General features: G+C 37.8%; 1 protein-coding gene across 1 annotated transcript in view; it reads left to right on the forward strand.

The window, feature by feature from the left end:
• Positions 1–233: 233 nt before the first annotated feature.
• The window catches only part of LOC123870146 (muscarinic acetylcholine receptor DM1), a 75,877-nt gene continuing 60,243 nt past the window's right edge, over positions 234–15,867 (forward strand). Inside the window, exon 1 of the mRNA XM_045913321.1 lies at positions 234–371. The gene's annotated coding sequence lies outside the window, so the exon portion shown is untranslated. The remainder of the gene's footprint in view (positions 372–15,867) is intronic.

The raw sequence follows: 15,867 nt of genomic DNA on the forward strand, positions 1-15,867 counted from the left end.
CAGCCGCACATAAAAGTTCTGTTGAGACTTGAGAGCTTAGAGGCGCGAATGTTGTTTACTTACGGCGACGAAGTCTGAGCGACCCTGTGACCTCTGAGACGAGCCCAACCCGGCAAAATGCGTGGCCGAGAAAGCATTGTAGAGGTCTCTAGCGTCCCACCGAACGCACGTCCGAGTCTGCGCAATCCATACACGTCGCCCGGGCTTCCAGTGAATGGAGCGGCCGCGGAGAGTTCGCACGCAGCTCTCTGTCGGAGCGACGTGATATGAGTGACGTGCAGTGATCGTGCTGGGATGGGACTCGAGTGACCGGAGAGATGGCCGCGCGCTCTCCGGAGCCGGGCGACGACCGACCATGTGCCGAGTCATAGGTGAGTCTCAAGGTCACCCCGTAAACAATCCACAATCCACAATCCCAGCCTGACACCTAAGCCTGTGACGGAACGGGAACGTTTCGGGCGTTGGACTCCCTGATACTATGGAACGTGATACGGATTTCAATCTGGTCTTCTTCAGTTTGGTTTACAGTGTGGTGTAGAATTTTGTCGTATACAAAATCTGCGTTTACACAGTGTCACTCGCTGAAACGCTGAAACTATGGAATGTGATACGAATTTCAATCTGGTCTTCTTCAGTTTGGTTTACAGTGTGATGTAGATTTTTGTCGTATACAAAATCTGCGTTTACAAAGTGTCATTCACTGAAACGCTGAAACTATGGAACGTGATACGGATTTCAGTCTGGTCTTCTTCAGTTTGGTTTACAGTGTGATGTAGATTTTTGTGGTATACAAAATCTGCGTTTACAAAGTGTCACTCACTGAAACGCTGAAACTATGGAACGCGATACGGATTTCAGTCTGCCTTGTTGATTTGGTTTACAATGTCATGTAGATTTTAGTCTTACTAATTCAAAATCTGCAATTTGATTCTACTCATATTCAAACTGACAATGATAAGAAAGAGGTAGCTAACAGTTTTTTTTATGGGTACTTTCTTACCTTCACCGTTCACGAAACAATACCTTATTATCGTATCTGTTTCAATTAAGCTTTTATTAAAGCTTAAAACAAGCGTGTCGTCAATTTTATTAAAATTAGCTTAAATTGTTTGATGGAAATTGTTTGAAGATTGTGTTTTACTTGCGGTCAAGTAACTCTATAAATTAAATCAAAGTTAGTCTTTGATTGCACATTGTTGAATTTGTAAGATACAATTGACATAGTGATAAAATTAATTTGGTACGTAAACTGAAAACTACGAGGTCTATTATATTGATGCCACGAGGGTTTCTAACGTACTATGGTCTATCTAGCCTTTTCTGTTTTGGTGTTTGGGATTAATTTGAAGATAGATATCATAGGTTCCAGAGAAAAATTAAAATCCAGAAAAAAATAATAAATATAACTTCCTAATGTACCGGTGGATCTAATCATAAACTTTACCATAAGGGGTTTTTGAAGACTTATTAAACTACTTTGTCAGCTTAGTTATTTCATACTTAAAGATTTCCACTATAGGTGTATAAAATACCTAATTTATTAATCTTCTGCCTAAGCGTCTCTATATTTTAATCCGATTCGCTATATAGTCTACTCATACATTTTCTTAAATAAAGTCATTAGAAAATTGAGAAAAGAGCGAAATTTTTTCAATTTTCAGCTAATAAAGCTCTAATAGAGCATTGATATAGTATTACAATGCTCGACGCGACGCACGTTGCGTTCACTTTTTATTAATTTGCTTGATCGCGAGGAGCGGCAGCCATTAATTAGTAATAAAATAAAAAAAAAAAACAATCTAGACTGGAGATTAAAATTGAAACCCACAGTTGCGCGATTGCAGCCCAACTTTGTTCCAACTTAACAAGCGCGGCTAATTAAGACTTGCTCAGCAAACAAGATGGGAAGTTTTCTGATTAAAATTACTTCAAGTTTATACGTCTATACCTATTAATATGTATAATAAATGCGAAAGTGCCTGTCTGTCTATTTCTTACCTTTACACAGCTCATCCCGCCTCCATTTAACCAATTGTGACGGGTAGAAATAGTTTGCGTTCATCAGGTTTTTATCCCGGAAAATCAGAGTTCCCACAGGATTTTTAAAAACCTAAATCCACGCGGATAAAGTTACAAGCATCATCATAGTTTCTTATAAATTCTGTAACAAGTTCCTAATTAACGACGAAACGAAAATCAAAATTTTAAATTATTATTTTCCGTAATAAACTATCAGCCTGTGAAAATCATATTTACAATAATGAAAGTTCTAGCGTGCGTAGCGTTCAACATCACACTTTTAGCGTAGTAAATCACGTAACAAAATTGATCCGATTTTGAAAATTCTTTCACTGATAGCTAAATTATTCCTATAATAGATTAGTCTCGATAGCTTAGCGGTTAAAAGAGCGAGCGGACTGAAATCCGAAAGGTCGCCGGTTCAAACCCCACCCGTTGCACTATTGTCCTACCTACTCTTAGCACAAGCTTTACCTACTATGAGGGGAGAGGGAAAAATTAGTTATAATGACAAACTTAGCTAATATTCTTTAAAAAAAAATAGTCGCGTGCAAAAGCTAGTCCTGGATACAGAAATATGTAAATTATTATTTTTCACCAGAACTGCGATTTTCAAGTTAAGCATACTTAAGAACTTTTTTATTATTAATTCATTCAACAATGTCTTTACAAAGATCTCAAGAATCCCTTAATCCCTATAAGTATTTCTTAGAAGTTTGGAGGCAAAAGAATATATAACAGAATAATCTCCAAGCAAGCGCGGTGGTCTTTAAATTGTTTAGGTTCTGGTGAGAGGCTTCGGTCGTAGCTAGTTACCTGGAGCATAGAACTTAGAAGAGTATGGGTTTAATAAAAATTCCATACCTCCTAGGACTTCTAGGTTACCTAGCCCGCTTCCCCTTATGAGTAAAGCATGAACGTTGGCATCCTTTTGTGGTCGACATCCAATCTACTCGCAAGAAAAGTTTTTGATCAACGTTTCTTATACGTAGGAACCGCTAAAATGTGAGATGCCCTTACGGCGTCCATGTTTCCCGCTTCGTATAATCTAAATCTAAATATCTTCATACTTACATACATGCATAGACTGCTAAAATCATAACCCTTCCTTTTGGCTTTGCCATAGTCGGGTAAAACAGGTTGCTATCTCGAAATAAGTAGATATCCAACCTCCACCGAGCCTTCTCACTTCAAAAAATTGCTTATAAATCTAGGTAATTCCTGTTACAAAGTCAAGAAGAAAGTATCTTATCAAAGCACCCTGTATATTGTAATAGGATGACTTACAGCTTTATTCCAAAGGGACCCATTTCCAGCTAACCGTATTAGGAATAGAAGTTAGGAAGCACATTCAAAACTTATAACGAGGTAGAGAACTGCGACTGGAAGGCTACAGGTAACAGTCTATTTTAGGCACCTATCTCACCGCCTACGATAAGCGAGAAACGAGTTGAGCTATAAACTATGAACGACTTGGTGAGCAACGTTTAGGCGGTGTATAGTTGGGATAGTTTTGTGGCTGGAGTATGACTAGTGTGCGAGTTTGACGAGAGATATCTCGTCGTCGAGACATAAGTGCATTTACCTAATTCCTATACAAACTGCACTCGTGAGTGTTTTTAACCCCCGACCCAAAAAGAGGGGTGTTATAAGTTTGACGTGTGTATCTGTGTGTCTGTATATCTGTGTATCTGTCTGTGGCATCGTAGCGCCTAAACGAATGAACCGATTTTAATTTACTTTTTTTTTGTTTGAAAGGTGGCTTGATCGAGAGTGTTCTTAGCTATAATCCAAAAAAATTGGTTCAGCCGTTTAAAAGTTATCAGCTCTTTTCTAGTTTTCTTGTAGAAAAGAAGGTTATAGATAACCGTTAGGTTCATAATATTATGTCAATTGACAAATGTCAAGCTGTCAAGATGGACGTTGCCTAGATTGCCTTAATTATTTATTTGAAAATGATGTTTTGGAAAACTCAGATACTTTGGATCGTAGGCGCGGAATAGTCCAAGAAAATCGGTTCAGCCGTTTGAAAGTTATCAGCTCTTTTGTAGTTACTGTAACCTTCACTTGTCGGGGGTGTTATAAATTTTTAATTTACAATTGTGACTGCTGTGAGCGTCACTGAGTGAGTGTTTTTAACCCCCGACCCAAAAAGAGGGGTGTTATAAGTTTGACGTGTGTATCTGTGTATCTGTGTGTCTGTGTATCTGTGTATCTGTGTATCTGTGTATCTGTCTGTGGCATCGTAGCGCCTAAACGAATGAACCGATTTTAATTTAGTTTTTTTTGTTTGAAAGGTGGCTTGATCGAGAGTGTTCTTAGCTATAATCTAAAAAAATTGGTTCAGCCGTTTAAGAGTTATCAGCTCTTTTCTAGTTTTCTTGTAGAAAAGAAGGTTAAATAACCGTTAGGTTCATAATATTATGTCAATAGACAAATGTCAAGCTGTCAAGATGGACGTTGCCTAAATACATAATTATTTATTTGAAAATGATGTTTTGGAAAACTCAGATACTTTGGATCGTCGGGGGTGTTATAAATTTTTAATTTACACTTGTTCTTTGTGTTCTTGTCGCTTCCACAAATTAGTGGTCAGGGACTTCACTCCGACAGTGTTCACAGTTGGCCACCTACTCTTAGCATAGATATTCTTTTTTATTGACATTAAATAACATATCGATTGTACATTTCTTGAACGGGTAAAAAAAGGCGATAGCTTGCTCGTCGGCAGTGGGACAAGTGTCTTATGTAGGTAAAGGATATATTGTTGACAACTTACTAAGGTAAATGCACTTTTAAGAGTGTTTAAATAAGTAAAGCTGTAAGTTAATCGTGTAAGTTACTTACGTCAGTAAAACTTACAGCTGGTGTATCCGCCGCCTTATTAAAGGTATCACGGAGTTATTTGGACAAAACCAGCGCAGTGGTGCAGAAAATGAACCGTCCGTTTTGGTCGGACTGTGGATCGTTTTACGGACAGATTTTATTATTTTTTAAACAAAACAACCGCATATCCGGTTCCCTTCCCCTCGTTCTTGTTACCGGCGTTCTAATTTCATCAAATGAGATTTTACCCGTTTACCCCTTTTTGTACGAGTATTTTTTAAAGGAAAATAATTGTTTATTTTTTTTAGTCATGGGCAAAAAAATTATAGAATATTTTGTGAGTTGATGATTAAAAGGAATTCGATAAATATTTGCTGAAAGGTTTTTGCCATATAATATAATACTCATAATATTATATATTATATTAAAATACCGGCTTCCCACGGTGCGTATGGATTTTAACGAATTATTGGATCTTTTCGTTAAGTTGTTTGTAACTGAAATTAGTTTTTTTCAAAGAAAGACATATTTGGATAAATAATAGATACTCGTAAGTAGATATAAAATTAGCCCTCACTGCATCGTAGCCTACATCTACGACGTAGCATCCATCTACGGCGTAGCTACATGGGCGCGTCTTCTGCGCCCTCTGCTCAGGACACTCAGAGGGACGCGGAGACAACACCCTCTCCATGCCAGGGTAATTAGCCATGGCCGGTGTACCAGGCTACACCGGGTACAACTCAGGCTCACGGGGAGGTTACCCCAAACCAACTGTTTCTAAGGTAACTCCCACAACTAGGCCACACGTCCCATTCCAGTGAATTTCATTTGACTAAACATTTCAACGACAAATAAGAACTCTACTAAAGAAATAATTAATCAACTCAATAAAATTATTACATTGGATCGGAAAATGAAACGTATTCATTAATTGGATGCGGATGCAAACACTTGAGAGTCGGTGGAGCTTCGTACTACTAATTGTCACTTTCCGGAGCTCTTCGGGTTTATTATTGTTAGACGGCATGCTAATTAATACAGGGGTCTAAGCTCCGAATATGATTTTGTCCCATTCGGTGTCGAGACCCTTGGTCCGTGGGGTCCTAGCGCTATAAGGCTTTTTAGAGAAATATCAAAAAGGTTAGTCGACATCACAGGAGACCGAAGAGCTACCTCGGACAAAGATTTAGTCTAGCCAGTCAAAGGGGGAACGCTGCCAGTATCTTCGGAACCATACCTAGAGGGGCTTCTTTTAATAATTTATTTTAGTTAGGTATTATATTATATTTTTCAAGGTTTTTAGTTTTAGGTTCTTTGTTTTAATAATTTAGATTTTAGATGTTCAGAATAAATTAATTCTATTAATAAGCTAAAGTTAAAGAATATTATCTAAATATAAAAAGATGATTGATTGACTGGCTGGCTTTATTAACGCACTGCTCATACTACTGGACGGATCTCGATCGGTCTGAAAGGCATACAGATAGCCATTATAACGTAAAGAAACACTAAGGAAGGAAAATTCACCCTGTGCGGTAAAATAGTGGTTTAAAAAGGACTAACGCGAAGTTAGTAACATGCATATATGAAACGAGGATGCTTGTGTCAGGTTATTGCTTGTGTTATTGTTAAAAATGTAATTTCTTTATTGAAATTAGTTTAATTAAATTGATATTTGACTCATTAGATGTCACTCTTGGATGAATTAAACACCCAAGATCTCGCTCCATCTGAAGTGACTATGTCGTATTAGGCATGTGTGGTAAAAAAATAATACCATATTTATTTACACAGACATGTCTGTGTAAATAAATATGGTATTATTTTTTTACCTTATTATGGTATTATTTTTTATTATTGACATGTCACTAAAACTAATACTACGAGGATCGTTAAATATTAAACGAGTAATAAAACTCATACGTCCGTTTCAGTATTTTGAAATTTTATTAGTCGAAGGACATAAAAGTTTAATATTTAAAAATAAAATAAGAGAATAGAAACAACTAAATGCATTTTGCTAGACGGAATAAATCTAGACAGTAGACAATCTATTTTTGTACAACATGAATTGTGCATACATATTGCATACCCAATCTACATTAAAAAAAATATTACCATATTTACAGAGACATGCCGCGGGCAAAACTACCAGGATCCCATAAATATTAAAAGAGTGATAAAACTTTCATACGTTCGTTTCAAAGGTGGAAATATTTTACGACTCGTCGGCACGGGTACCCAACCGGCGCGGAGTTTTCGAAGCTAGATTTTATTGGATCAAAGTGAAATATGGATTTATTGATGTGTTTGTGAAAACGGACATTCTGTGAAAAGGACGTTAGTCCTGGGCCACGACCTTGGCGCGTAAGAGACGGCTTTGAGCGGTGCGATAGGCGACAAAATATTCCAATACATAGAAAAGCCTTGTTGGCTTCTCAAAATTATCTTCTAGCTTCATTCGCTCGGGGGTGCCTTTAAAAGATCACTTTGTAGGCTCACTAGCCGGGCGATAGGTTGGTCATAAATGATAAAACTTGGGCCACGAGCCATGTTCTGAATTCGAGATTTCAACTCAGAAACTTTTAGATCTTGTCCCGCCTTTCACCTTTTTACTGCCGTACCCAGAGAGTTTCCATTCTTATATCGTCGACTCTCCATCTATACGCACGAAACGTTTTGCGTCATCATTCCTCATACGCATGGCTAAGGTTTGGAATATCTACTCTTCCGCGATCTGTTTCCTACCAGTTACAATTTGTGAATAGGTATCTTTTAGGTAAACGCGTCCCATCTTAGGCTACATCCTCACTTTCTATAAGGTGTGATTTTGGTAAAGCCTGTTTCTATAATGAATTAAAAAAGAATTGGAGATAAGCTCGAGTTTGGAAAACGGAATTTGGATCTATGCGTAACACCTCACGCAAATAGAATGCTACGGATACTTCGGATCGAGATTTCTTGGAATCAGATCGGGTGTAGTGCGAAACCAGCCTAAGGTACCATGTGGCATAAAGTTGATATAAAAAGATAGTACTTAAGTACATACAAGTGTAAATTAAAAATTTTCAACACCCCCGACAAATCATTTTCAAATAAATAATTATGTATATCTAGGCAACGTCCATCTTGACAGCTTGACATTTGTCAATTGACACTTGAATATTATGAACTTAAGGGTTATCTAACCTTCTTTTCTACAAGAAAACTAGAAAATAGCTGATAACTTTTAAACGGCTGAACCAATTTTTTTGGATTATAGCTAAGAACACTCTCGATCAAGCCACCTTTCAAACAAAAAAAAGTAAATTAAAATCGGTTCATTCGTTTAGGCGCTACGATGCCACAGACAGATACACAGATACACAGATACACAGATACACAGACACACAGATACACAGATACACACGTCAAACTCATAACACCCCTCTTTTTGGGTCGGGGGTTAAAAATGTGTAAAGTGGCTGTAAACTTTTACAACACAAGAAAAGACTGCACGTACAAAAATAAAAAGGAAAATAATATGATAATAGAAATAATTGTTTTCATATTACTGTTTGCTTTGTGTGCCCTAGTCCAACAAAATATACAATATATTATACAACTGAATAAGATTCTGTGTACTGCATGTTAGTACTATTTAACAAACCTAGTTTCTCTTTTCACCAAAGGTTGCCCGGTGGTAATTGCTCTGAGCAATAAGGCCGACTTTGCATACAATTGTTTTTAGTTTCTTTATTTTGTCTTGGTTCATGTTTCGTGCGTAATAAAGTTTTCTATCTATCTAAATAAATAAAAGGAAAAGATGACTGACTGACTGATCTATCAACGCACAGCTAAAACTACTGGACGGATCAGGCTGAAAGGCACGCAGATATTTAGTTATTATGACGAGGACATCCGATAAGAAAGGATTTTCGAAAATTCAATCCCCAAGGGGTTAAATTAGGGGTTTGAAATTTGTAGCTCACGCGGACGAAGTCACGGGCATAAACTAGTATCAAATATGGCTTTAAGACTTTAAGGATAATAAATACTCAAGGATACTTATCCCTGGAAAATATTGGTGGCGATTTTTACCTCGCTTAGTTCAAAGACTTCCGTTCTTGAGAATCTCAAGAACCGACGGTCCTTGTTCATCCTGTAAAGATAACGGATGTACAGGTTAGGGATAACGGTATAAAAATGAAATTTAAGACGGTTGATGTTCTATGAATATTTTATCTCAGCCTCTCAGCCTTGGCATGACAATAATTTCTTGCGGGATTTAATAGGACGAGGAGAGGTTTCAAGTCCCGGTTACATGTCAGGCAGTGTCAAAGTATTTGTTGAAACTTGACAGTTGATCTTGCGATTGTGTGTAGGTATGTTTGCGTGTGTGTGTGTCTGTGTGTGCTTGTGTGTGTGTGTGTGTGTGTGTGTGTGTGTGTGTGTGTGTGTGTGTGTGTGTGTGTGTGTGTGTGTGCGTGTGTGTGTGTGTGTGTCTCAACCTCGAACTCATCCATACGAGTAAGTACAGAAACGCCAGCACCTAATCAGAAAATTTACAAAAAAAATATACTTTAAATAACAAGAGTTTATAGGTGCAGGACGTTTTGAAGTTTTTAATAATATGAAAAAATTGTGAGGACAGTTCACCAGACTGCTTAGTTCGCATTATTTAGAATGATAATTTAAATAATTAACCTCCCATCTCTGCAAGGATTTGTAAATATGTAGATGAGTCACCGCGTTTTATTCTGGGATTACTTTACCGGCGAATTAAATGGAAATTTGTTCACAGACAGCTTGAATTTTCCATGAGTCACCTTTTCGTGACCGCTGTTGGAGTGCTTTCATACAATTTACTGTGGGAACCCTTCTGTAGTTACTTAAAGTAACACACTTACAGTAAATAAGTTACGTTGATGTATGTACCTGCGCAGAAAACTTATTTTTGAACGGCGCCACTCTTCTCGTTTTTCTCAGCCAATTATACCGCGCGTCCGTCCGCTATTGGTAGAAATACAATAAAAAAACCAATGTGACCAATTTCAAAATGGCCGCAGGCAAATTAAGAAAGTGCGCCAATAGATATGTAGGTACACTCTGTGAAAATTCCAAGTCTCTATCTATCACTGTTCACGAGATACAGCCCGTTGACAGACAGACGGACGGACAGAAGGATGGACTGCAGAGGCTAACTAATAGGGTCTCGTTGGCACCTTCGGGTACTGAACCCTAAAAAATATTTTTTCAGTGATGTTTTTTTTTTAATTTTCAACGTAGGATCCCTTTTGCCTGAGACTTGTTGAGTGCATGCACCGCATCTCCCGAGTCTTGTTTTAAAGTCCATTAAAAATGTAGCCAATTTTCGCCTACGGCAATCCCTAATGCATTCCTTTCACGAAAATGACAGGTATTAAACAGTCTCGAGAGTAGAGATAGGCATATTATTATTGCTACTTTTAAATAATTTTCATTTGGTGAAATTATTGTTTTCTTCATATTGATTTCGCAGACTATTTTTCATGGAACGTGAATTTTGGCACCAACGATCGCTTACTAGGTACGACATTTGTCTAATTGTTTTCTCTTTCTATCAGAAAACGATGCTTCTTTTTTCTGCACAGGGGTAGGTCCCGGAGACGGATAGGCTACTTTTTTCTCGGAAAATGAATGAGTTCTCACGATTTTGACTAAAGATACAGAGATAGCTTGCATTCCGATGACGTACATGGGCTACTTTTATACCAGAAAATCAAATCCACGAGATTTAAAAAAAAACCTTAAATCTACGCCGGCGAAGGCGCTGTTATAATATAGTATGTAAATTTTAGATTGGTTCATGATTTTTCACAGGTTAGGTAAGGTAGCTAATGTTACATGCTTTTCACATGCTTTTCACATGATTCTTTACATGCTACCTTGTGAAATGATCCATCTTTACTCGAGAGGCATTCTTCGCTTTAGAGTCTTTAGACTGTAAACACAGACGTGGGCGTAGGTTTATGAGACTCATTCTGAGTGACGAGGAGAAGATAGTGTGTAAATATCGTGCTATCTACTGAATACGAACCTACCTTTACGATAAGTAGTGCTTTTGAGAATGTTTTGAGATATCTGAATGACCTAAGAATTCTTTTGGTGATGTATTTACATTTTGTAAGGTTAAGGGTGGATTCGAAGTTAAAAATAAACTTTCCGTTAAATAAATGTCTTTAAGCTAGCTGTTGTACGCGACTTCACCCATGTTGATATATACATATTTTCCTATTTAAATGCGAATCACGCCGCAAAGGATCAACGCATCGACATGATTTTTTGCATGAAATAGTTAAAGACCTGAAAAGTGACATGGACTTGGAATGGGCTTGCTATGGAATTTTTAACTCGGGAAATCAAAAAGTTCAAAAGGATTTAAAACCAAAATCCTCGTGTTAGTTAGTTATATGAAAGAAGAAACTTCTGGAAGATTGACTAGTGTATAGTGATTATGTATCAATGCGTTGGGTCTAGACAGTGGAAATTTCGCAACGTAGATTCCCACTAAGAAAAAGTTTTCAGAAATTCTGACGGGATCTTTTTAACACGTTTTTTAAAATTTTAATTCATTGCGGGTGATGTCGAGAGAAACAGCGAGTTTGGGTAACTACATTTAAAAAAAAAAATTTATGCCATGGAGAGTATTCTTTTTTCTTGTCCAGGTAAATGTTGTAGCTTTCTGACCAATTGTTTGAAGTACCTGTGGATGATGGGCACAGGGTGGTCCGTCGTCCACAGTGTGGTCCTCATCAGGTTGGTTGGCGTGCTGTGGTTCCGGCATGCCTCAAACGGTGTTTGGGGGCATGTAGTATCCCAATGGTGGGTCTGCTGCGGCGGACATCCGCTGGCGGAGTAACGAGGCGTTTTCGGACCATTGTGCTCCGTCGTCAGCGGTGGGATGGAACTTCATGAGTTTTGTGGTCGGTAGGAGTCCGACATAACCACTGTTCTACGCCGTGGCCGATGACGAATTTTCCTCACGATAAAAAAAAGGGTTGTCAATTAGTTGAGGCGTCAAAAAAAAAGAAAAAGATTCCAACGAATTACGAACTTTTGAATCCTTCTTTTTTGAAGTCAGTTAAAAAGTTACAAAACAAAAGACGCTTTGAATGAATTTACTGTATGGAATTTTATGGGAATCATATCGGTTAATTTTGCGATGCAATCGATCAAAATATCTGTGACAAATATTATAATCCTGCACATATTATATGACGCCGTGATACCATTCGCTAAACCACTCGACAATTATTTTATTATTTTGCCTTTAATAATCAATTTTTAGGGTTCCGTACCTCAAAAGGAAAAAAACGGAACTCTTATGGGATCACTTTTTGTGTCTGTCTTTCTGTCCGTTTGTATGTCTGTCGTGTCTATCAAGAAACACTATAGGTTCTATTCTAGAATTATGAAATTTAGCAGGAAGGTAGGTCTTATAGCACAACTTGAAAAAGTCTAATTGAATAAAAATATTTTGAATTTTGAAAGCACTCGAAATAGTAAGAGATCGATTTATTATTATATGAAGATTATTTAGAAGTCTTTTTACAAATTCTAGCTTCTGTGTGTGCAAAAATTAGTCGCATAGTGTGTCTGTGCCCTAACACGTAAAACTTGGAGATACGGGAATGGCACATGGTAAAAATGAGGATTTTACGACGCAATAAAAACACGTCACCGCATTTTAGACTCTACACTCTACGGAATAGGATAGTTAATTATGCATTTCGATCTTAATAAATAACAAAGGCTTCTTTGATATCGGTGGCACTGTTTTAAAAAGGTTGTTTAATATTTTATGGAAATAATGGAACATTTCCCCGATGGATTTTCATGATGAGAATTTTTTGTTTGAAGTTATTTTTTAATTTAATGTTAGCTAATGCCCGCGACTTTGTCCACGTGGATATAAATTTAAAAAATCCCAATTTTGATTTTCCGAGATAAAAAGTAGCCTAGGACTGGAAATAATTAGTTCGATCTGTCCCCTCATCGCGTGTAGGGGGACAGATCGAACTATTTATTCCTATCTGTCCTCTGAGCGGACAGATCAGGGGGACAAATAGGAACAATTCACCTCCAGGTCTTACTATAAGGTAGGTACAATTATCTATGCAAAAAAAATCATCTTTGATTTTCTGTGATAAAAAGTAGCTTACGTCACTCTCCAGCTCTTTTACTTCACCTATCCATGCAAAAGATCCGTTTTCCCGTTGCGGCGTGATTGAAGGAAAAACCAGTAAGCAAAAATATTACTTCTGGATTTGGAGCTTAACGCATCGCCGTGTTTTTTTTCATGGATAGGTTAAAGACCTGGAGAGTGACATAGGCTACTTTCATCCTGAAAAATCAAAGAGTTCTCACGGAATTTTAATCTAAATCCACGCGGACAAAGCCGCGGCATCAGCTATTATTGGATAATAATATTCCAAAGCTCCTCAACCGTGTCTCATTTTAAGAGGGTCTCGCACCCCTTCAATTTAAAAATACACGCTGACGTCATCTCAATCAGTGATGTCCCAGTTATGCACGTAATGACGTGTGACAGGTCGACTATATATAGATAAGATATATCGAGAGACTTGTTGCGGGGAAAATGGCTTATCCAGCACAAAATGACTTGGTACGCATACTTTTCACACACGCATACAGTGGGTTGCGCCACACATGACAAAGTTTATTCCAGCGTTTCTTCTGCTTGAGGCTTTTTGGCTTTCATGCTTAAGAGGCGGAACTTTCAAAGAATAAACGTTTTTAGGGTTCCGTACCTCAAAAGGAAAAACGGAACCCTTATAGGATCACTTTGTTGTCTGTCTGTCTGTCTGTCCGTCCGTCCGTCGTGTCTGTCAAGAAAATCTATAGGGTACTTCCCGTTGACCTAGAATCATGTTTGGCAGGTAGGTAGGTCTTATAGCACAAGTAAAGGAATAAATCTGAAAACCGTGAATTTGTGGTTACATCATTTAAAAAAAAATTAAAATGTGTTTCATTTTTCAAAGTAAGATAACTATACCAAGTGGGGTCTCGTATGAAAGGGCTTTACCTGTATATTCTAAAACAGATTTTCATTTATTTTTATGCATGATAGTTTTTGATTTATCGTGCAAAATGTTGGAAAAAATACCCGAGTACGGAACCCCCAGTGCGCGAATCTGGACAGGTCGACATGCTCGACATGGCAATCGGGGTATGAGGCAGGGGGACTGCCTGCACACCCACACGTTTAGGCTAAAGAATGATTTACATTATTTGATAAGTCAAAGACTAGTCCCAGCGCTAATTAACTTTAGGGGTATAATTTTATTATTAATGTAAACATAACATTTTGTATTTTACATGTTAAAGCAAACTCAAGCCTCTTTCCTTGCCCAAGCTAAACATTTTTTACATATCAAAGGCCTTGTAACTTTATAAAATTAGAAGATAATAATATTAAGATCATCGTCATCAACCCATTGCCAGCCCACTACTGAGAACGGGTTTCTTCTCAGAGTAAGAAGGGTGTAGGCCATAGTCTGCCACGCTGGTCCAATGCGGATTGGCAGACTTCACACACCTTTGAGAACATGGAGAACTCTCAGGCATACAGGTTTCCGCTCGATCTTTTCCTTCACCGTTAAAGCAAATGATATTTAATCGCTTAAAACGCACATAACTTAATTAATTAATACCAATAATTAATTATGTCTCCGCTCTGCTTCAGTTAATAGGTAGCCTCACCAATCTAATATTCTAAAATCTAAACTTATCAACTTTAGATCTAAACTTAGGTAGATTTAAACTTTGAAATTATGGCTCACCTAGCTGTGGCTGTTATGAAGACAGTTCACTGTAAGCTGTACAGCTTTTGTTTAAGAAGAATGAAATTAGCTGCGCCGTGGCTTTGACGGCGAAGTTGAAATGAGCCGCTCGAATACTGAATTTCCCGTTACCTCTTGCATCGGTTACCGCGGGAACGGTAACGACCCATTCCTTAAGAGGGCTCTCTCCGTCACTCGTTTCATACAATCGTAGTTCCAATTTCATTTGAATATTAAGCAACTAAAGTCCATGAAATTTTGCAGACATATTCTAGAAACTAATATCTATGTCTGTGGTTTTCCAGATTTCTGTTAAAATATTCGGTTTCAAAGTCACGCGGTCTTAAAAATTTTCATACAAATCTTTGAGCCCCTGTAGTTTTAAAACCACATATTTTTAGAAAAATCTAAAACACCACAGACACAGATATTAGTTTCTAGAATATGTCTGCAAAATTTCATGGACTTTGGTTGCTTAATATTCAAATGAAATTGGAACTACGATTGTATGAAACGAATGACGGAGAGAGCCCTGTTAATTAATCCGATGCGGCAGATTTCCCTGAGGGCTCTAGGGTGTTTTAATTTTTTCTATCATCGTCATCATCAACCCACTGCTGAGCACGGTTCTTCTCTCAGAAATTAAAATATTTTACGCCATAGTCTACCACGCTGGCCATGTGCAGTATGGCAGACTTATAATACACATTTGAGAAAATTATAGAGAACTCTCACGTATGCAGGTTTCTTCACGATGTTTTCTTCCACCGCTAAAACAAATAATATTAATTGCTTAAAACACACATAACTCTGAAAATTTAGAGGTACCCGTCGAATAGGAGGCCATAGGAGGCCGACGTCTTGATTATTAGGCTATAACTGCTTGATTCTATACATCAAATGCAAAACTGACTGGTTGAAATAATATCAACGTACCTACAGCTCAAACTGTTTGGGTAGAGACTTGAGATCACGCATGTAGGTATATCCGTCTCTATAACGTAGGCCGTAGGTAACGTATCAATGATATGGCATGTATATCGCTGCGTAGGCCCCACTAAAAAGAATTTTGCTTTGACGGCAAAGTTGAAATGAGCCGCTCAAATACTCGATTTCCCGTTACCTTTTGCATCGGTTACCGCGGGAACGGTAACGGGTAACGACCCGATCCTTAATCAATCCGATGCGGCAGATT

The sequence above is a fragment of the Maniola jurtina genome, chromosome 12 (assembly GCF_905333055.1).
Source record: "Maniola jurtina chromosome 12, ilManJurt1.1, whole genome shotgun sequence".
NCBI classification, from domain to species: Eukaryota; Metazoa; Arthropoda; class Insecta; order Lepidoptera; family Nymphalidae; genus Maniola; species Maniola jurtina.